Genomic DNA, 24,377 nt, shown 5'->3' with positions numbered 1-24,377 from the left:
ATAAACAAATCGATTTTATTAAGTACGTTTATTAAGTAAATTAAACTAATCCAGACTCACAGTGTGGGTCTAAATATTGCTCTGATAATGAGTGTGCAGTATATAAAAATAAAAATTGGTTCCTCTGAGTTCAGGAAGGGTTAAATGTGACACAGCCAACCTCAATACTCAGTGCCTCAGTTACGATATCACATATATAGTACTTTGTATTTACAAGCGATGGCAAGCCGCGCCAGAACAGGAAGAAAAGAGCCAAAATGACGCACTGTAAATGTAGAGTTGGGTTTTCAGACTTGGAGACCGTTGCTGGATTTTTACATGCAGCGCATGACAGCTTCTTGTACTCGCTCTTACAGCGAGTCTTTGTTTTTCCCTTTGGCATTGCCAGACTAAGTTATGTGGATTCGTGGAGACGGGGAGCACTGCGAGCACTCAGATGGCCCCGAGAGGATTAGCTCGTAAACCATCGTTTTGAGGAGAAAAATAGAGTTTGCCACTGATAGTTTTGGAGATGTGAGACTGTGTTTACATTCCTGTATTCTCCGTAACTCTGACTGACAAACCAAACCAGATGGGAATCACTTATGATTATGGTAAAATACTGTTCTTCCCTTTGAACAAAAAGGCTTTCTTAAAGATAAATTATTGATGGTGAAAAGCAGACGCACCGAGGAGGAAGCCTCCCTCCGCATAATCCCAGATACGATACGAGCATTAACATAAATCCATGTCCTAAATACGTACACTATATAATATTTATAGTATAAAATACAGTTTTTTTATTAAAAGCTTTTGGAGACCAGTGTTTTCTGAATGTATATAAGTGCTCCTCTGGGCATAGTTTTATTATGTATCATATGATATTCATGGTGTCTTGGTTAAACGCACTGTATTTTTGAATTTTGTAAGTGAACAAAGGTGGGATATTCAACAAATGTTCGTATTTATTATCATGTTTCAATATGCCCCAATTACATTTCACATTGGAGTTCTCCTTTAAGTCTGTTTTACATTAAATTGAATTGTTTGAAACATTACTCAACTTTTTGTTAGTTCTGTGGTCTGTGGTCTACATTTAAATGTATAGTTTATTCTGTTGCCATTGGCCGCTTCTTTCTAATAGGCTTTTGGCACAATCTATTTGCATACTGAGTGTTTCTGACACCCTGCTATTTCAAATCTATATATATATATTGCAAAACAACTGATATAACACAAATACCCCAATTAAATTAACTGACAATCTGCCTTCCTTTCTCTCCGGGTGGGTACAGTAGATGGGGCTCTTTCCCCTCATCACTCCTAGGGTGATGTCGATCGGCACAAGGCATCTGTGAGCTGATGTATCGGAACCGAGTCACTGGGTATGACATGGTTTTAATATCCATTTATCCCTGCAATCTGAAACCTGTATGAACGTAGCCAATGTACAAAATCTAAATAGAAAAATAAATAAAACAGAAAGAAATGAAGATACAAGTTTTTTTACGCGACAGTGACGATACACTCTCGCTCTCTCCGAGAAAGAGAGAGAGAGAGTATAAGATCTGCGCTGGCTGCAGTCTCTCAGTCTCTCAGCACCGCGGACTTCAAACAATCAGGCCTGACGGTGATGCAGGCGTGGCAGTGCGGAGCTTCACGTTTAGCTTTGACACCTCAGACAATTGTGGGAGAGCGAGTGAGCGAGAGGCAACCTGGCCAACTTTGAAGCACACATAAAACTTAGATCAATTGTATTTTTTAAAGGTGTATCGGAGGAAGAGAAACTCGCCGTCCTCAAACCGCGGCCCAAATCAACATTTCAAAGTCTTTACAGAGCCCTCCACTTTTGAGGCGGATCAGAGAGCGGCGGATTGGCATGGCTTCATTTACATGGTTCTGAAATAGGCCGCCACTCCATCTCCGAGACGGGAGGACGGGAGGGGAAGGAGGGGGAAGGAGGGGCGGCTCCATCAGATATCCTTTCTTCTTCAGCGGGAGGAGAGATTCAAAGTTGGGGGATAAAATAAAATCAAAACAAATACACGCTGACATTAATATTAAATACGCTCGTCCATCAAAGCCCATCACCGTTACACGCATGTAAATAGATCAAACTTTGGGAAAAAGGCTTCAGCGAAACAGAGAAACGATCAACGGCACCAAGAAACAGCGAGAACTGAGTTTTAGATTGAATTTACTTGCTTTAAAAAAGTGTGTACTGTATTATTGCTTCACACATTAAATTTTATCATATTTGTGAATAAAGTTGTAACTAAAGTTGTTCTTAACACTGTAAAAACGAGCATGTAAAATGACTGCAATTACTGTTTTAAAATAAAACTAAAATAAACTTCTTCTGCACTTTTTAACATGCTTAAAAGAGAAATTTGGTGTAAAATGGACTTTTGTTGTAGTAAAACATGATAAAAAAATTTACCTACCTTTGATAAATAGCACACCTCCGTTCTCCCAGCTTTGACTACTCAGATCTCAAAACTCTATGGGAGGTAAGTACATTTTATCATGTTGTACTACAACAAAAGTTGCATTTAATGCCTCGTTTTTAATGTCTGGGCTCTCCAGATTCTACTAAAGAGGTGTGGAGCTCATTTGAGCCTAAATAACAGTGTAAAAAGCTATTTATCTGCAGGGGCAAAAATATGCCCCATATCATCCAGTCGAAAAGGTGTTTGGACAAATAATGAATAAAATTGCTGGATCTCAGAAAGCTGTGGGAGAGCGGAGGTGTGCTATTCATCAAAGGTTATTACGGTTTATCATGTTTTACTACATTCAAAGTCTATTTGACACCAGAGTTCTTCTTTAAAACTGGCCAGTGTTTAGACTCACTCACATGGTAACACCATGCAACTTATACAGGTGTGAGAGAGCTCTTCCAAGTCGTCTTTTGAGGTAACACTTTATGATAAATATACATGCAAAAAAAAACACACAATAGGCATGTAATTTTCTAAATCTCTTAATTAGTCATGGTTTTGTTTTGGGCGTAACGTGAAATAAACCAATCAGTGTGTCAGTTGTCATTTCCTTTAAGAGCCGGGTGAGCTCTGACTTTGGCACGTTCGTATCTGTGTACATTTCAGCAGAGGATACTGACCTGCTTGTTCACGCTGTAAAGGTATACCTGCAGCTCATTTAAGGGAACAGCAATGATATGAACCTATAGGTATGATCTCTGATGATTGACTGTTGTCAGGGTTTTAATGAGTCAGTGGCACACCTGTGTTGTCCGCCAACAAAATACTGTAGCAGCGTGCCAGGGTGTAGGACAGCAATGAGCATTGCGATAGTAAACTGTATGTATAATGAACTTTTCCCAGCCATTCAAAGCGAGCATGAACGATATGACCCAAATTGGGAGATGGAGGTCGAAAGAAAGCAGGAAGGGATAGAAAGGAAGGAAGACAGGAAGACAGACAGAGAGAGAAACGAGAGAAAAAGTTTGAGTGACTCCCCGAGAGAGCAGGATCTGTGGACCTGTCAGTTGATTAGTCCTCTTGATTAGCATTTATAAGAGGCCCTGGCGCTCTATTATTTGCATTCCTATTTAGCCATGATTTTGTGGAGGGCGCTCCATGATTAAACTTGTCACTGGGTCTGATTGACAGGGTCAAATCCTCCGATTTCATTCACCCAAATAGAAGGAAAAAAAAAACAAAAAGAGAGAAAGAGAGAGAGAGAGGACGAGAAGGAGAAGAGCGGGAAAAAAAAAACGAATGTGTCAGCTTTTCTTTGCGCTCCTGCCGAGCTTTGTGTGGATTCTTCCCTCGCTTAACCCTTACTCTCTCTCTCTCTCTCTCTCTCTCTGTCCATCTCTTTCCTTTTTCGTCATCATCTGTTTCTCCCTCTCTATATCCTTTACTCTTTGCTTGTTCTTTCACTCGCTTCTCTTTCTCTCTTTTACATTCTTCTTTTCTTCTTGTTTAATACCTCCTTTTTACTCATCCCTACTTTCTCTTACTTTCTTCCACTGTTGGTTTAATTTTTCCATCTTATCCTCCCTTTCTCTCCTTCTGTCTTTCCTCTCTTCTCATCTTTTTCTCTCCTTATCTCTTCAAGCTTTCTCTTCACTCCATCTTTCTCTCTCTATCTACATTTTTCCTTTATTGCTCTCTTTAGCTACGTTTTTCTCTATTTTACACTCTTCTCTTCTCTTCTCTTCTCTTTTTTCTCCCTATTCCTCTTCTTTTTCCTCACCCCCCTCTCTTTTTCCGTGCACAATTCCCCTCTCTCTCTCTTTTCTCTCTTTCATGTTTCTCTCTCTCTCTTTCTATGTATCTCTTCAATCTATTTTGACTCATCTAATGTTTCTTCATCTTTCTGTTTTTCCCTTTTTCTCCTTTTACTCTTTTCCTCCTCCATTTCTCCTCCCCTTTTTCTCTCTTTTACATTTTCTTCAACTTTTTCTTTACCCTCTCCTTGTTTAATTCCCCTTTTCCCCACTTTCTCTCACTTTCTTTCACTGCTGGTTTCCATCCTATCTCTCTCCCCTCTTTCTCTCTTTCAATCTTTCCTCTTCACTTTCTATCTTTTTTCTTCACTATATTTTTATTAAAATCTCTTTCCAGGTATAATTCCTCTCAAATTTGTTGTTTCACTTCTGACTCTACCTCTTCACTTTTTACACATCTCTTTTTTCCTCTCTCTTTCTCCTCATTTGATCTCTCTCTCTCTTTCACAAACACGCACTTTCTTGTCTTTTTTTCTCTTGCTCTTTTTCTATTTTTTCTACCTATTCCTTTATTTCCTCTGTCTTTCTGCTCTAAACTCTCTCTCTCTCACTCACTTTTTGCCTATTCCTTTTTTTGCTAATCCCTTTATTTTTATGTCTATTTCTTTCTCTTTCTCCCACTGTTAGTGTTCCCTCATTTCTTTGCACAGTTCTTATCTAACTCTCTCTCTTTCTCAGCTTTACCATTTCTTTATTGGCCTCTCTTTTTCCTCTCCTCTTTCTTTCCCTCTATCCTTTGGCTCCATTTCCAGGCATAATTCTTCTCAAATTTGTTGTTTCACTTCTAACTCTACCTCTTCACTTTTTACACATCTCTTTTTTTCCTCTCTCTTTCTCTTTGTTTGATCTATTATTTTTCTGTTTTGCTTCCTTTTTCCCTATGGTGTCCTCTATTTCCTTTCTTTCGTTCTTTGCAGAATTATTATCTCTGTCTTTTTAACGTTCTCTTCCTTGCTTTTAGCCTTTTTCTATTTTTTTCTACCTATTACTTTATTTTCTCTGTCTTTCTGCTCTTTCTCTCTCTCTCTCTCTCTCTTATTCTCTCTCTCTCTTTCTCAGTCGTGTCATCTCTGGTAGGTCAGGAATGTTTTAATTTTAAGGAAAGACTCAGGCTGTCAGGGGACGCCGGACGGGCCGTACTTCAGGAGATGAGAAGTGAAGGATGTAAAACAATAAAGGGAGGAGAAGGAGGAGAAAGGAGGCCGAGCACACAGACAAAAAGAGCTCACTTTATTGGACAGATTTAATTACTGCGAATAGAGATTAGGGCAGGCAATTCACTGGGGTGTGAAATTAACCCTTGATTACTGATGAATCTTCAAATGGAGGCAGAAAAACAACCATTTGAGGAGAAAAAAAGGAAAAAAAAAGATCTTCAGCAGTAATTGTTTTTTTTTTTCCTTTTTTTTTTAGGAGAGGAGGGATCACATTTCCTCTTCCTCGTCTACGTGCCAGCGCCGTGACTGGCTGATGCCAGGCGACTACATTATTAACCACAGGCGAAAATGCTAACTGAGAAAGACACGACATTATGTGAAACCCGTTGCATCAGGGAGCACTAACCTTTCAGAGCGCCGCTCTCTGCCTCCCCGAGGACGGACCACTGGAATAAAAAACAACAATTAAAAATGCAGACTGGAGCTGATGCAGCCGACGCTGGAGTTTTACATTTAATTCCCTGATTTATTTCAGATCAACTGCAGTTCCTGCACAGTGTACTCAGACAGTAAAGCACATATTCAACTGATGCCATTGATTTATTGATTTATAACTCTGCTGGATACAGGAAAATACAGTTGCATGAGATTGGGTTCTGCAGTCAAATCATATCCCAGATTTTTATGAATATAATCTCATGTTCTGCCTTTATTTCTATATTTTTTCTGGCTATACCCTGGGTATTAGTAAGTTTTGTGGTTTGATTGGTGCTCAAAAGTGAGTACACCCTTCATATCCGTGTAAATATCTTATTATATCTATTCATGGGACAAAGATATAAAACATGACACTTTGATACATTCTAAAGTAGTCAGTGTATAGCTTGTATAACAGTATAAATTTGCTGTGCCCTCAAGATAACTCAACATGGCTGGTCAGACTAAGATAAACTTGTCTGTCTCAGATGGTGTCCAGAATGTGTGGAGGCATCCTATTGTGAAATACCAAGAAAACTGTCCCTAGCTTAAAGTAAAGCATGGTGGCGGTAGCATCTTGTTCTGTTGTTCTGTTGTTGCAGTTTTTCAACATAATAACAAACCAAGAAACAAAACAAAGCTAAACCAGATTTAAACCCTTTTGAGCAACTGTGGAACAAGCTCTCTAACATCCACGTGCATACTTTATACATCACACTACAGCTTAAAAATACTCATAATGCAATTTTCTTTGTACCTTTAACCTTAAAGGAGGCATAAATGCGATAATATTAGTAACCTATGTTGACGCAGATTTGCTCTCTCGCTTTAATTTTTTTTTCTCTCAATTATCATTTAAACTGGTCTTTAAATGGATGTTTGTTAGCTTTAAAGAATGATGCTAATGCTAATTAGCTAGCTTGGATGTATGTATTAGCCTGTGGATCAGTCTTTCAAACCTTGAAAGTTCAGAATTAAAAATCTAATTTCTTTTAGTAGTGACAGCTCCCTTGCTTTATACAGCACTGTGCTTTATATAGTACTCTAAAGCCCACACCTCTAAAACATTAGACATGGTGCCAATAGGTTCGCACATCTTGGCATCATGTTCTCCTCCACCAGTCTTACACACTGCTTTTGGATAACTTTATGCTGCTTTACTCCTGGTGCAAAAATTCAAGCAGTTCAGTTTGGTTTGATGGCTTGTGATCATCCATCTTCAATTTGGAAAAATCAAAGAAGTGGTTTTAAGTTTGAAGTGGTTTCTTTTTTTTTTTTCCTGTGCTGTATGTGTCACCAATGGGTGCATTCAACTTAAAGTAGCTGAATTAATGGCAATAATTTGAACATGCATATATGGTACAACATGCTCTACCCTCACTGGAGCCCCTGACTCTCCCAGAAGAACCAGTTTAAGGGTCCACTTAATTATGCAACTGGCGCAATAATGTGCAGATCTTACACAACACTTACGCAAGACAGTGATACAGGCCAGCAGTCACAAGTAGGTATAGTGTTCACGGTCGTAATGCAGTGTAGTAGCTTGAACAAGAGTGTGTGCACATGTGTGTGTTTGTGTGTGTGTGTGTGTGTGCGTGTGCATGCATGTGTGTGTGTGTGTGTGTTCATATAATTAGTGGTAATTAATGAAGAGAAAGTGAAGACTCGTTTGTATTTCAAATTATCCCATTAGCTCTTGTCATACCCGTGTACACAAAACAGCTTGAGTTCAATTAGTTTTTTGTCACACAAAAGTGATTATAAGCAGAGAGTGCAACCTGATTCATGAGACGGCGCATGTCTCACTCCAACTCCTGATACCGGAAAGACAGTGTGTCTTATAAATGACCCCTCCGCACATCTGTGTGTGTGGTCTATGAGATGAAACTCTCATTTGTATCAATGCATCACACGCATGAAAACTTTGACAAAAATGTGCAAAACCTAGAACCTAGTAATGAATACAATTAATGAAGTTACGCTTATATATAGCATCTTTCTACACACCCAAGGATGCAAGGGCGTAAAAAGTACTGAGTAATTGTAATTAAGTAAAAGTACCTTTATTTTGCTAAAATTCTACTCAAGTACCCATCTAAAGATCTACTCAAGTAAAAGTAAAAGTACCCATCTAAAAGTCTACTCAAGTAAAAGTAAAATTACCCATCTAAAAATCTACTCAAGTAAAAGTAAAAGTAACCCTCTAAAAATCTACTCAAGTAAAAGTAAAAGTACCCATCTAAAAATCTACTCAAGTAAAAGTAAAACTACCTAAAAGTCTACTCAAGTAAAAGTAAAATTACCCATCTAAAAATCTACTCAAGTAAAAGTAAAAGTAACCCTCTAAAAATCTGCTCAAGTAAAAGTAAAAGTACCTATCTAAAAATCTACTCAAGTAAAAGTAAAAGTACCCATCTAAAAACCTGCTCAAGTAAAAGTAAAAGTACCCATCTAAAATTCTACTCAAGTAAAAGTAAAAGTACCCATCTAAAAATATACTTGAGTAAAAGTAAAAGTACCCATCTAAAAATCTACTCAAGTAAAAGTAAAAGTACCCCTCTAAAAATCTACTCAAGTAAAAGTAAAACTACCCATCTAAAAATCTACTCAAGTAAAAGTAAAAGTACCCATCTAAAAATCTACTCAAGTAAAAGTAAAAGTACCCATCTAAAAATCTACTCAAGTAAAAGTAAAACTACCCATCTAAAAATCTACTCAAGTAAAAGTAAAAGTACCCATCTAAAAATCTACTCAAGTAAAAGTAAAACTACCCATCTAAAAATCTACTCAAGTAAAAGTAAAAGTACCCATCTAAAAATCTACTCAAGTAAAAGTAAAAGTACCCATCTAAAAATCTACTCAAGTAAAAGTAAAAGTACCCATCTAAAAATCTACTCAAGTAAAAGTAAAAGTACCCATCTAAAAATCTACTCAAGTAAAAGTAAAAGTACCCATCTAAAAATCTACTCAAGTAAAAGTAAAAGTACCCCTCTAAAAATCTACTCGAGTAAAAGTAAAAACACCCATCTAAAAATCTACTCAAGTAAAAGTAAAAGTACCCATCTAAAAATCTACTTGAGTAAAAGTAAAAGTACCCAACTTAACAATCTACTCAAGTAAAAGTAAAAGTACCCAACTTAACAATCTACTCAAGTAAAAGTAAAAGTACCCCTCTAAAAATCTACTCGAGTAAAAGTAAAAAGACCCATCTAAAAATCTACTCAAGTAAAAGTAAAAGTACCCATCTAAAAATCTACTCGAGTAAAAGTAAAAAGACCCATCTAAAAATCTACTCAAGTAAAAGTAAAAGTACCCATCTAAAAATCTACTCAAGTAAAAGTAAAAGTACCCATCTAAAAATCTACTCAAGTAAAAGTAAAAGTACCCATCTAAAAATCTACTCAAGTAAAAGTAAAAGTACCCATCTAAAAATCTACTCAAGTAAAAGTAAAAGTACCCATCTAAAAATCTACTTGAGTAAAAGTAAAAGTACCCATCTAAAAATCTACTTGAGTAAAAGTAAAAGTACCCATCTAAAAATTTACTTAAGTAAAAGTAAAAGTACCCATCTAAAAATCTACTCAAGTAAAAGTAAAAGTACCAATCTAAAAAGTAAAAAAATACTCAATTTAAAATTTACTTTGAGTAAAAGTTACATAGTTACTTTTAATTTTTTGATGTAAAAAAAAGTACAAACATTTTTTCAAGAACAAGTGGTATAGGTTTCTATGATCCATTTGTTTTTTTACTGTTAAAAGGTTATGGTCATATATGTGACTATAAACTATATATTTTTTATAGTTTTACAGTTCATTATTATTTTTTAATGTTTTGTTTGCTTTAACTGCAATTTACATGTTTTTTTTTACATTTAAACAGATTGTTTAATGTTTTCAATAAAAACTTAAGGAACTATCATTGCTCTCATCACTGACCTTGTGTAAAGCGTGTAAAGCTGCTGTGAACTCCCCAACACCCAAAGAGCCAAAAGCTCGGGTCAGTGAAGCTCCTGAGTGCAAGACATTTCTGAATAGGCATCTAAAACTCAAGTCTAAACAAAGTGAGAGCCAGTTGCTAACAACAAACACAGCACACAGTTTCATCTGCTAAGACATACAAAGTGCTGCACAGTTAAGATACGAATGCGCCAAAGCCTCTTAAAGGGAATGATAACTAGTATGCTGATTACAGCATTACAGTTGTCCACCATCAGATCATCAGATTTTAAAGCCAGTTCTCAATATGGAATAGCAGCTTACAAACTTTTGCATAGTTTTTCTTCTTTAAAACTTAATCTATCAGGTTTTCTAGATGTAACTAGAAGGTTTTTTTTCAGTCCCCCCAATTTAGCACAGTCAATTTCCCAACCCACTCACTAGGACTCCCCCTATCACTAGTGATGCCCCAACACACCAGGAGAGTGAAGACTTACACATGCTTCCTCCGATACATGTGAAGCCAGCCACCGCTTCTTTTCGAGCTGCTGCTGATGCAGTAACATTGCCGAGTAGCATCACAGCGCTAACGCTCGGAGGAAAGCGCAGCGACTTGGTTCTGATACATCAGCTCACAGATGCCCTGTGCTGTGGACGTCACTTTAGGAGTGATGAGGGGAAAGAGCGCCATCTACCCACCCGGAGGGAGCGAGGCCAACTGTGCTCCCTCTGAGCGCCGGCAGCTTAATGGCAAAGCTGCATAAGCTGGAGTTCGAACCTGCGACCTCCTGCTCATAGTGGCAGCAGCTCGAAAATGTTACTTTTTTAACGTTTCCATAATGTTAGTACTCGTCTAGCTGTGAACGCTGTGTGAGAAATGTTCCAATAACACCATTATTATGTCCTTTATTATGTTTTCATATCATTTTTATCTGAAACCTTTTTAAAACATGGCTAAACGTCTTCTAAACGTTCTCTGTTAGCTGGGACAGCAGCTGAAATGTTGAAATTGTATTATACACATCTGAAATTCACACTCAGTTAGTGAAGGATTGCTCTAAAGTGGACAGGAACTCTCCAGAGACGGTGCAGTCATTTCCTGAGAGGATTGATGCCGTAATTAAGGCGCGAGTATGACTAACGAAGTATTAGAAAAGAAATTAAGCAAGTGATTGATTTTTTTATATATATATATTTTTTTGCTTCTGTTTACATGTAGAGATTGATTCCTATTCTGATCTGTTTTCTGATCACTTTAGTCTTGATACATTGTTATCCATAATATATATAATCTTATAATTTACTGATTTCTATTTGTAGACTGATTATCGCTGAACGTCACTAATCTAATCACAGTGTTGAGAAGCAGGACCAGCGTTTGCTGTGTGTCTGTGTTCATCCCAGTGTGCTGCTGCTGGTCTGCTATTCCTAGGCTGAATAAAACTTTAACAGATGTTGCTGTTAATTACTACAGGAGGGGGGAAATGCGATTTAAACACTTTTATTAATTAGTTCCATTGGAAGCGCTGTGCCAATGAGAGAGAAAAGCTTGAGGGATAGTGGGAACCAGTAAAGTGTCGATTGTGACGATGATCAAAATAACATGCTTCAAAAGTGGCACCGCACTTTAAATGCACTGTGATCAATTTCAAATGTACAAACCAATGAGAATGTAATTGATATTTACCTGCACTCAAGATGCTAATATATATAGACCACCTAAAAATGATGAGTTTCTTTGATTTGACCAAATTGAAAACCTCTGGAATATAATCAAGAGGAAGATGGATGATCACAAGCCATCAAACCACCAAACTGAACTGCTTAAATTTTTGCACCAGGAGTAAAGCAGCATAAAGTTATCCAAAAGCAGTGTGTAAGACTGGTGGAGGAGAGAGAACATGATGCCAAGATACATGAAAACTAATTAGCTGTGATTAAAAAAAAAACAGGGTTAGTCCACCAAATATTGATTTCTGAACTCTTAAAACTTAATGAATATGAACTTGTTGTTTTCAGACATTTCTCAGTTTCTGCTAATAAATGTTCTAAATTACGATGGGCCCAGATTACTTTTTATAATATGTGGAGCACCTATGATATAATGCCCTATTATTTGCATACTTTAAACTGTTATAATTGTGTAGTAATTGTGTAATTATAACACTTGTTCAAAATTTTGTTAAATCATGTTAAATAATTTAGAAACTTTTCTAACCATAATTTTTATACCTTATTACATAATCTAATATATGTTACATTTTTAATTGGCATACAGAAATATATAAAAACAAATGAAGGCCAATCAATCAGAAACATTTCAAGAATTACAAAGATAAGTCTAAAAACATATACTCTGTCTCTGTGTTATTCCTGCCCTCCTGTTTGTTTGTATACCTTTCTTTGTATTCCTTTTCCAGTGCTCCAACTTGTGTCCATTTGTAGCTCCGCCCCCTCATTACCGCTGCCCAGGTGTTTCCTGTTTCTTGTTCCCTCCATGTGTATTTAAGCCCCTGTGTTTTCAATCTTAGTTTTTTGTCTTTGTTTTCAATCTTAGTGAATTCAGTGTATCTTCTGGTTAATCTGTTTGTCCTGTTTTGGGTTTATTTCTTTGCTTGTTTATCATCCATAAGACCTGACATTTATAACATTCAGAAAACGTTCTACTAACCAAGAATCGTTACATGTTTGTGACATATTTCCTTTGCTTTTGAGTCCAAACATCAGCAGTTGTTTCATTCTCCTGAATCAAATACTGCACTTTTAAATGTGTTTTTTTTTTTTTTTTTCAAAACTAAGCTTAAAACAGGAATTTGAGGGCTGCAGTTCAGGGGTCACGTGGCGTGGCGATAAAAAAACATGCTGAAGTAAAATATGTAGCACGTCTCACTTCTGAGAGTGCGGATTGACGCGTCAGGAAGGCCCAGAGGAAAAATAAAGTGGCCATAATGAATCTAAGAGGCATAATTCACTCCCATCCGACACGCTGGGGGAAAAGTCACGCTCTGCCGCACTCTCGGACCAGTGTCGGCAGGTGAAAGAGAGGCAAAGAGAGGCAAAGAGCAGCGAACGGCGGCGCGCGAGGGCGAGAAATCCCAATTACGTGCAGCCCGGCGTCATGCAAATGGCTGCCTTTTTTCATATATAGCTTCTGAGCGTTTTTTTTTTTTTTTTTTTTTTTTTTTTTTCGGGAGGGAGGTAAGTGCACAAATGTCTTAAATCCCCGCAGGAGGTGCAGGGAGCATCGAGAGGAACGGCTTTGTGTAGAAATGAGGAACACGTACACAAAAAAGAAGGGGAAAAAACGAGGAAATGAGGAAACGAGGAAAAGAGGAAAGGCGCGGCTAGCCCCTGCTAGCATCGGGGGCTTCGCTAGGAAAGGTAGGCTAATCAATTAATCGTGGCAGTAATTGGGTGTGGGTAAAGGCGTAATGCTGCAGCCTAATGAAAGTCATCCGTTGAGCGCATTCTCGCCGCTCGGCCTGCTGAACCCCCACCGTACACACACACACACACACACACACACACATCCACACACACACCGAGAGACACACACATCATCGGTTGGATCTCAGGTGCTTAGCCATGCAGATCTGTCTGACAGGCCCAGTACATCTCTGTCTGCCTAATTGGACAGTATAGAGTTGTTTATGGATATTGAAGACATTTAGGGCTCAGTCGGGGGGCTGCTCAAAAAATCATTAGCGCAGGGCCTCTGAAACCCACACTCTCCGCCGCCTTCCCTCTGCCCACGTGAACGGCAGCGCTACAAAACGCTCAACTCTGTCATCGGCACGGAAAGGGGGCGCTTGCTGTTTTTATTTTAACGAAAAAAAGAAAATTCTCTGTTGCTTATTTCCTAACGTTATAAATAAATGAACGAATAAGTGTAAAAAAAAAAGTTGGTAACACTTTCTATGAATGTCATCTCTATTAGACTCTATAACCACACTCATAACATATTATAATACATTCATAAGGCACACATATATAAGGCATGTAACGTGAATTATAAATATTTATAAAAAAGGCATAACCCATAATAGCCATGTTTATTAAGCATTATGACTTGTGATCATAATACATTATAAGCTGTGTTTATGATATCTATGTTAAAATATGTACCTGTATCTATTATATATATATATATATATATATATATATATATATATATATATATATATATATATATATTTGGCACAGTGTAAGAGACAGTTTGTCTGTTCAAATTATGTAGTAAACTAAAAATCGACTGGTGGAAACAGGAGAGTTGAGGTGCACATTGAATTCTGCGTGATTTGATCAGCCGTGGTTTTATGTTTTTCATTGGATACAATCCGGTTTAGCACCTGAACATCCCTTTCAGACAGCTTCCTCTTACAGCGTCCACAGTTAATCCTGTTGGATGTGGTTGGTCCTTCTTGGTGGTATCTCGCTGACATTACCCTGGATACCGTGGCTCTTGATGCATCACGAAGACTTGCTGTCTTGGGCACAGATGCTCCAGCAAGACGTGCACCAACAATTTGTCCTCTTTTGAACTCTGGTGTGTCACCCATAATGTTATAGTGTGCATTGCAATATTTTGAGCAGCAAAACTGTGCTCTTACCCTGCTAATTGAACCTTCAGAGGACATGGGTTTCTACTACATGAGTAGATACAGTTTTGGGAACCATTGCTGTGTCCTAATTTAGTTACAGAGCAAAGGCCCAATCAAATGCAAGCTGTGTGTCTATTGTCTGCCTCACATCCCCCCCCCCCTCCCCAACACACACACACACGTACACACACACATTACAGAAATGTTTCTACCCATCAGTGCCTTTACTTATCACTTTCTCGGTGACATTGAACTTCCCGTGCCCCGGCCGCCGAGACACATCTCTGAACTCGTACAATCACTCTTCATCCTCTCTAACAATTTAGTAATGAAGTATTGATTTCCAGATTCGCCTCTTATGGATGATATTAGATTTGGTTTGATAAACTGTGTCGAGGCCCCCTAATCTGCACTGTCCCTTTTTCCCCCCGCTGTCTGTAAAACAAAGTGCCACTGGAGAGATAATGACCGGGGAACATCGATGAACTCATTTCATCAATTTGTAACACTTGACAATGAAAAAAGGAGCCCATTTTTCACGAGCCAATGTCAAAGTTTATTGCTCAGGGTAGGGTCTTATTGGAAGCTCGACATCTCGGCTGTAATTTATGGGCCCCTGCATGCTGGTTACTTTGAAAGGAAATGTTTGGATACAGCGAGGATATTAGTGTTGCACCTGGGCTGGCTGCTTTTGCGTGAGGCCACCAGGGATCCATGCATCACGTCAGCAAATGCAACAACAACAACAACCACCACCACGACGAGGGCGAAGCGCGGAGGCTGCAGCCGCTCGGCCCTTAGGAAGCCGGGGGAGGGGGGCTTATGACATGCATAAGTCATGAAGCGATGCTCCATCTTGGTCAGGCAGACTGCTGAAAGAACAAAAATAATGCAGCCTGCGCCCCGTAGGTAACAAAAGGTCCTCGTTACCGGACTTTAGTGGCGGTCTGGTGCACGAGGCCCGCCTACCTGCCCTCAACAGCAGAAACCGTACAACACAGCACCACTTCAGCTCTAAAATAATAAAAAAATAACACTTTATTTGACGAGGTTATCTACAATAGAGGCAATCAGTGTTGTAAAGAAAAATTTTATTATACTGCTATATATATATTTAGCAGTATAATTTACTTAATTAAGCTTAATGACGCTAAATTTCGTAATTTTATCTAAAAAACACTTTATTTTACTTTTTTTTTATGTATGGGGTGACTATACCTTCATCAAACAATATTCTGAAGGTTACAATAGAGGCAATCATTGTTGTAAAGAACAATCTTGTTCTTTAAAAAAAAAATATATATATATATATATATACAGCAGTATAATGTACTTAATTAAGCTTAATTATGCTTAATTTCTTTATTTTATCTATAAAGAAAACATGACATTTTTTTAAGATTCTGAAGCTTATCTACAATAGAGGCAATCAAACAATCTTGTTATTTAAAGAAAAATAAAATTAGTTTGATTTAAATAAAATTAAGCTTATTTTCGTATTTTATCTATAAAGATGAGATGAAACAAAAATATTAAAAAACACTTTATTTCAGTTTTTTTTAATGTATGGGGTGACCATACCTTCAGTGTAAAAAGATGTTGAAGGTTATCTACAATAGAGGCAATCAGTGTTGTAAAGAACAATCTTGTTAGCATCCATTACTACATCACTCATTAGCATGATTAATTAATTTTAGCGTACTGATAAAGCAAAGATGACAAAATGAAGCTTTTTTTTTCAGTATCACTTTACACACGATAAGGGTCTCAATTAACAACACTTAGGACACTAATAAACATCATCATATGGTCCAATTAATGTCTCAACTAATTGACACTAATTACTGCATTTAAATGAAATAAAAGAATGTTGTAAATAATAATGAATTGAGACATTAGTTCAACAAACTGTCTTAACTAGTGTGAAGTAATAATTAGTTAATTTCTTAATTAGTTCATTAACGTACCCTAATTATACAGTGTTACAATGTATTCTTTGCATACAGCATATTACCATATTTCTATCCCATGCCAGAAGTCGTGGGATACCAGTGTCCCATTTAAATGATCATGAAGTGTTTCCTAAGAAGACAGTTTGTATAAGTTTAAGTCGTGAGGTGATATCTTGTGGTGCCTGAAGCTGATGGATGACAGATGGATGGGACATTTGATTTCTGAAATTGTGCGAAAATTTAAGGCATAGGCATTACCACCCACAGTGGACAGTGCAGTGCAGTGGGTGGTAATGATCATGACCGGTGGCATCTGGCTAGAACTGTCCATGCACACAGACTCAATGCATTTAATGCATTTAATGCAGAAGGCCCCACACACACGTCCCACAGGTCAGTGCCGCATTCTTTAGCTTACAGCTTCAGTGGGATGTGCCAAAAAAATAATAGAACACAATACCAATGTCACTGTTTGTCTTTGTATAAATAATCAATACAGTACAAATGGAAATAGATCAAATACAACAGATATGATTCAACAGACTTCAACCTACTTCCGATTATATTAATTATAATATATTCTAATTATTTGTGATTTACCACATCTTGCCAGTGGGTCATGCCTCCTAATTGAGCCATTAATTAACTCTTATCACCTAGTTAATTATCAGATTACCAAAATAATGCCAAATTTCATGCCCAAGCATGTAATGAAAGGAGCATTGTAGGTGGTTTATACCAAAAATGTAATAAAAAGAATTAGTTGAGACAGTAATGAAGTTATGAAACAGACCAATCCTGCGTAACATTTTATAAACATTTCCTAACCTTTAAAAAACACTTTTACTATGGTAATGTTTGCCTCTGCAGCGCCCTCTTGGGTTCAACTGTGCTACAGGTGAGAATTATGTTTCTGTCTACTTTGCTGACCTGTCCAACCATCTGCATCTCACCGCTATCAGAGACACAATGCTGCTGCTAAATCTCAGCCAATCAGCTCTCGCTCCTGCCCTGCCTCTAAACCCATACATCACCCAGTGCCCTTTCCAAACTACTCCTCCCATTTTTTTTTTTTAGCATTTTTCAAATTTGAGGGTTGGGGTTTACAGTAGTGCTCCTTTACAGACTGTGTTAAAACATGGGAGCAGGGGGCGGCGAGTGGTCCAGTGGTCTAATGCGCTGCCACTATAAATGGGAGGTCGCAGGTTTGAATCCTGTTCATGCAGCTTGCCATCAGCTGCCTCGTTCCCTCCGGGTGGGTAGATGGCATGCGGTCGTCCACATACTTCTAGGGTCGCAGGTGAAACTGTTGATGGGGCTGCACAAAAGGAGTGGGACTATTGGCCGAATTGGGAGAAAAATTAGGAGAAAAAATGAAATAAATGGATATAAAAAAATTTATAAAAAATAAGCCTCTGTGCATCTAACCATTAAAAAACATGGTGGCAAAGTTATCTGTGTGGTTTCATTTTTATTTAGTATTATTATTATTATTATTATTATTATTAGTAGTAGTAGTAGTAGTAGTATTGTATATATTTTTTGAAAGTCCAATTTGACACATTTGCTACATAAAACCGATATAAAAAACTATATAAATGTTTTGAACCACTATTTGAACCACTAATCTGCTGTATATACACGAAAGTACCATTCATAAATTATTGTATATATATATATATATATATATATATATATATATATATACAGTATATATATATATATATATATATATTTTTTTTTTAAATAAAGTCCAATTTGACACATTTGCTATATAAAAAACAGTGTATTTCTGAACCACTACTTTCAGCACTAATCTGCTGTATATACATGAGCGTGTCATTCATGAATCAGTAGGCAGTGGACTGACACGAGTTCCCGACTCTAAAACACTGTTCTTTGAGATAATCGTACAGCCGGCCGAGCTGACGGACAGCCGAATCTCTTTAGCCTTTGTTCTTTATTTACGACAGCCGGGGCCGCTCCGCAGTCCGGCACGATTTCACAGGTGAGCGCACGCCCATCCTAAAGAAAAAGCAATCGAGGGGAGGCGGGGAGGAAGGGAAAAAAAGAGATAAAGACAGCGTTTCTGAAGTGTAGATGGATGATATCTCACTCAGGCTCTCCCCCGCCCACTGAAACCCCTCCACAACTCGCTTTCTCCTCATTCAAGCAGCCTCATTCATCTATCTCCCCTTTACCTGCTTCTCCATACAAACCATTAGCACAGCTAATGCCATTACATGCTTGAGGAGTCAGGCGGGCCCGCTCCTTTTCGTCTTTTTTAGCGCACGTTTGTTAGGCAGAGCTGCCTCCTTCCAGCTACGCGAGCCTTTTTCCCAGACTCTGGAGTCTCCAGCCCTGCTAGCAGTAATTTCATTCCCTCTCCCACCCATCCCCCGGAGATCTACATGCATAGTGCTTATCAACCGGATTACCGGCAGGTAAAGACACATAACCCAATTTGCGGCTCCTCGTTTCGGCTGTGTGTAGTATTCAGTGTCAAGGCGCATTAGCCCGTGCAGGGGATTGCTCTAGCCGTAGCGGCAGCCTCCTTTTCCAGCAGGAGCCTGACACAGGGGACGCTACTGCAGATCATAGGGGTGTGCCTGAAATCAATACTCGGTCCCCGAATGCAAATAAACGCAGCCTCGAGCTCGAATTCACTTCTAAAACCGCAAAGTACTCGACGAGCCAGCTGAAAAAAAAAAAGAAAGACAATAAAGAGCCCTGCATGCTAACCTGCTGCTGCTGCTGCTGTTTATTAGCATACCTTGGTAATGCCTTGGTAATGCATTTTTTTTTCTTTTTTTTCCCCTTCAGTTCTGTAAATAATAATAAATCAGTATTGCACTTTTGGTGGAGAGCGGAATGATTTTAGGTTTCATGGCTTAATTGGAGCAGCCTGGTGGCCAATCTTCATTAATTGCACATTATTGCACCAGTAAGAGCTGTAAGTGTGTGAAGGTTCACTTAGCAGCGTAAGAGCACAGTTTTACTGCTCAAAATATTGCAATGCACACTATAAGATTATGGGTGACATACCAGAGATCAAAAGAGGAACAAATTGTTGGTGCACGTCTTGCTGCTGGCGCATCTGTGACCAAGACAGCGAGTCTTTGTGATGCATCAAGAGCCACGATATCCAGGGTAATGTCAGCATACCACCAAGGAAGAAGGACCAACAACATCCAACAGGATTATTTGTGGACGCTGGAAGAGGAAGCTGTCTGAAAGGGATGTTCGGGTGCTAACCTGGATTGTATCCAACTCCTGTATATGTATATGTTTTGCTGGGGATCTCTGCACTCTAATGTCTCCTCCTTAGTTTCTCAGGGGTTCCTGGAATAATTTTCTCTTTTATAGGGGGGGGGGGGGGGGGTCCTCTGTTATTTTATTACCATCCGGAAAGACCATGTAGGAGACATTTTCTAAGAGAAAATTACAGGCTGAATTACCTACTGAACTCTGAAAAAAAAGTGTGTATTTCTTTACTGTTCATTCATATTTACAGTATTTGAGTAATAAATCAGGTTAAACTGAAACTGAACAGTCGATAGTTGGGTCGGAATGATATTCGAGTAGTTGGTTTTCACCACAAGGGAACTACTCCAGATTTTATTTGGGGCCAGATTAAGACCACTTCCTGTAGCCCATCTCTGTGTGGTTGATGGTCTGGATCTAAGTGTGATTACAGTATTTAAACCTGATTAAACAAATTATGATTATGGCTTGATGATTGTTATGGCTTACAGCTTTTGAAAACTCAGAATCTCAAAAAAATAAGAAAATTATGGAAGACTGATTGGTACTTTTGGAAGTGTGGGCAGGCCAAGTATGCCTAGTCCTGCTGAAAAATGAAATCCGGTTTCCAAATCTCCTCTCCAAACCATCACTGATTGGTGGAAACTTCACAATAGACCTTGTGCAGCTTGGACTGTGTGTCTCTCCACTCTTCCTCCAGACTCTGGTCTCTTGATTTACTTTAAATGAAATGTAAAATTTACTGATGATCAGTGATGGTTTGGAGAGACATGTCATCTGCCGATGTTGGTCCACTACCCATAATGCACTTCTTTATACCAGCTCCACTGTTCCAGCACTGTTCCTATAGCTCCCTGGCTCTCTGCACTTCAACGCAAGTGGCCACGAGTGCTGGCTCCTCCCACGGTTACGACCCACAATGCACTCCTCCATTATGGATAGCCCCACCGTCCGCCAGCTCTTCAGGCTCGGGAGGTCAGCCTCTCCCAGACGAGCGGCGCGCTGCCCTCTGTGGTGATTACTGATAAAGGATGACACGGCGGACGGAGACGGCAGGGAAATATTCACGAGGGCCCAATCTGAGCTTCTTCATGCTCTCGGCTCTCTCCGGCTCTCAGCAGGGGAGGCCTGGGCGTAATGTATAAATATAGGAGGGGAGACTACTTTCCCTCCACTTATGAGCCTCTTCATCTCCCACTCTCTGGCGAGGGAGCGAGGACAGAGGGTCGAGTCATCAGAAAAACGCAGGAGGCGTCTGGAACAGCCTGCTCTTCCCAAGTACTGCTGGAAAAGAGACACCATTTCACAGCTCTGCTGCTGAAGAAAATGATACAGTGCGATTTTCAGGAGACGTCGACTGTTGGGAGTGTTGACTGTTGGGACAATGGGAGGCGAAGTGTCCGTAAAAGCTGTGTGTGGTCTGCTTTTCCTCTTAGAAGTCACAAAAGTGTTTTACAGTACATGTAGCTGTTTATAAAATGCTTATAAATATATAATGGGAATAAAATATGGGAATTTAAAACAAGACTATCTTGCCGGAACTCTTCTCTCCATTGGCTGCATGGAATCATCAAATGGCATTTCAACAATAGGGAGGCTCTGGCATGATAGTAATGCTAACAATGTGGGTGGTAGTGATGCTAAGACATTTTTAATGAATTAGAAGCTGTTTCCTGCATTCTGGTATATTTTTTTAACAGGTTGTTAAAACACACCTAATGTTACCTACAATAAAAAAGGCTTAATTCAATGACTATTTTAGACTATTTTATTAGCTTATACTGATGCTGATTAAAAAAAAAAACATTGGTGGCACTCTACACACTTTCCACTAATGTGAAACCGCCTCTGTTCTGGTTCGCAAATCTAATTTTGTTGGCTACTATGTTCGCAGAGGGAACCGAAGAACTCTAGGTTCTTCAGTGTGGTCAGTTTCTTTGATTTTACCAAATTGGAAACCTCTGGAATATAATCAAAAAGAATATGGATGATCACAAACCATAAAACCACCAAACTGAACTGCTTGAATTTTTGCACCAGGAGTAAAGCAGCATAAAGATATCCAAAAGCAGTGTGTAAGACTGGTGGAGGAGAACATGATGCCAAGATGCATGAAAACTGTAATTAAAAACCAGGCTTGCTCCACCAAATATTGATTTCTGAACTTGGTGAACTATTGCAGCCTCAGCTTTCTGTTCTTGGCTGACAGAATTAGAAACGTATGTGATCTTCTGCTGTTGGAGCTTGTCAACCTCAAGGTTGGACATGGTTGGTTATGATGTGCATGCTGAAATGCTTTTCTTCTCAACAGATGTCGCTATTTCCTGCGCATCACTCCCACTTTAAAGTCTGTTGACTGATGTATAAGAGCTGGCTGACTGGTGACACTGCTGAATATGGTGGCCAACTTCACATATATTAAAGGAGACTATGGGAGGTTGGAATCATTGCAGGTCATGAGGAGGATTCCTTGTAAGTGGGTGGGATAATTGGGTCAACTAAGTTGGTTAAAATAAATAAATCAGCCAATCTGGCTCCAATAATCATGCCACACATTTAAAATTTGTATTTTTCCTGCATTTTACTTTAAAAAAATGTACTACACATTATAGCCATGTTTATTATGCATTGTGATTATAATGCATCATAAGCTGAGTTGTGGTTGTAACATGTTCTTACATCTGGGTTAAAATATTATACATCTGTCACTATATTATATCCCATGATGGAAATAGATTATACATTTATATACAGTAAGCTATTATTATGTATACAGCTCTGGAAAAAATAGGAAACCACTTGAGTTTCTGAATCAGTTTCTCTGATTTTGCTATTTATAGGTTTATGTTTGAGTAAAATGAACATTGTTGTTTTATTCTATAAACTACAGACAACATTTCTCCCAAATTCCAAATAAAAATACTGTCATTTAGAGCATTTATTTGCAGTAATTGAAAAAAATGGCTGAAATAACAAAAAAAAAAGATGCAGAGCTTTCAGACCTCAAATAATGCAAAGAAAACAACAAGTTCATATTCATAAAGTTTTAAGAGCTCAGAAATCAATATTTGGTGGAATAACCCTGGTTTTTAATCACAATTTTCATGCATCTTGGCATCATGTTCTCCTCCACCAGTCTTACACTCTGCTTTTGGATAATCTATATGCTGCTTCACTCCTGGTGCAAAAATTGAAGCAGTTCAGTTTGGTGGTTTGATGGTTTGTGATCATCCATCTTCCTCTTGATTATATTCCAGAGCTTTTCAATTTGGCAAAATCAAAGAAACTCGTCGTTTTTAATTGTTACTGTATATTTTACGATATTTAACTACTATTGGGCTTGTGCACCAAATTAAGGTTTTACATGTCTTTTTACATCATCAGTCAGGTCTTATTTATCTAAACATATTAATCTGCTACATCTTCCTGCCATTGTATACAGTATACACAGAATATTACACAATGCACTCATTTAAAACAGAGCAAACAAAGCCGGGCAGTGTGATAAGAAAGCTTTATTATTTATTCTAGCCAACCTTACTTACGAAACACTGCAAAAAAAAGGAGGAGGAGGAGGATGAGGAGGATGGTGTAAGGGTCTCTTTTTGTTTTAACGTTGGAGGAAAGTTGCGAGAGCACACGAGAGCACAGGAGCGCACCCGCGCGCACGCCTTCTGAAATATTAGGTTGTTAGCAGGCGCCATTATGAAGTGAGAAAGTGAGGCGAGCGGAGAGTGATTCTTTAGTGAGGAGGTGCCATGTCCTAGCCATCACAGTCCCGGCGCACGAGGGCTCCAATGGCACCTGAGGGGGAATCTCATGGCTGTCATCCCAGAAAGCCTCCTGCACTGATGCAGGCCTACCATCTGCTCTCCATATGAGATAAAAATGAGAGATTGTCTCCGAAAAGGCATCGTTCTCTCCCTCTCGCGCTCTGGAAAATCGTCGTTCTTCGCGTATTAGCGTTAGCGCTAGCATTTGAGATATATAGCAGTTGAAACAACAGTTTGGGTTTTAAAGAATGGAGCTGCGTCGCTACATTGCTACCTGATTTCGTAGAAGCAAATCATTTGACGTACAATAGAGGGTGTATACTTTGTCTTTTTTGTCCTATCTTTCTTTTTTTTCCTTTTTTTTTTAACGTAGCACTAGCTCAGCAAGCGTTTGGCGAAGGCGAAGGCAAAAGACGAAGACGAAGCAAAAAGCAGGGAAAGCAGGGTGGTGCCCTGCCAGGTCTACCCTCGCTGTAACTAACCTCTCTGCGTCTTTTTTTTTTTTTTTTTTTTTAGCGATCTGTGCAAATTATTATTATCCCCGAGCCCCCACCAAGCGAAAAAAGCATTAGTTCATGACATGGGGGAGAGGCGGAGCTAGGGGTGGAAAGAAAAAAATGAAAAAATGCTGTTAAAAAGAAAAAGAAGAGTCAAGTCGAGAGGAAAAACAAGGGAGATGGGCGAACGCAGAGTGAAAAAGAAAAGAAAGGTCCTTCAGGGAACATGGTGTAAATGAACTTCCAGGAATGACACAGGCGAGCAATGAGGCGTGGATAGAAAATATACGCCGCACATCATCGGATAGAGATGCCAGTGGAAATGGCTTCATTGAAGTGTCAGCCCTCATCCATCAATCAATCATCCGCGAGAAACAATAACGGCCGCGGCGATGGGGCGGCTTTTATGGGGCTTACTCATGGGTATCGGCAACAGCACTTAAGTGCGCCTCTGACACAGGCAGGGGGAGAGGGCCGAGGTGTGTGT

Source organism: Astyanax mexicanus, chromosome 13 (assembly GCF_023375975.1).
Source record: "Astyanax mexicanus isolate ESR-SI-001 chromosome 13, AstMex3_surface, whole genome shotgun sequence".
Lineage (NCBI taxonomy): Eukaryota > Metazoa > Chordata > Actinopteri > Characiformes > Acestrorhamphidae > Astyanax > Astyanax mexicanus.
Note: the sequence above shows the minus strand (reverse complement) of the source record.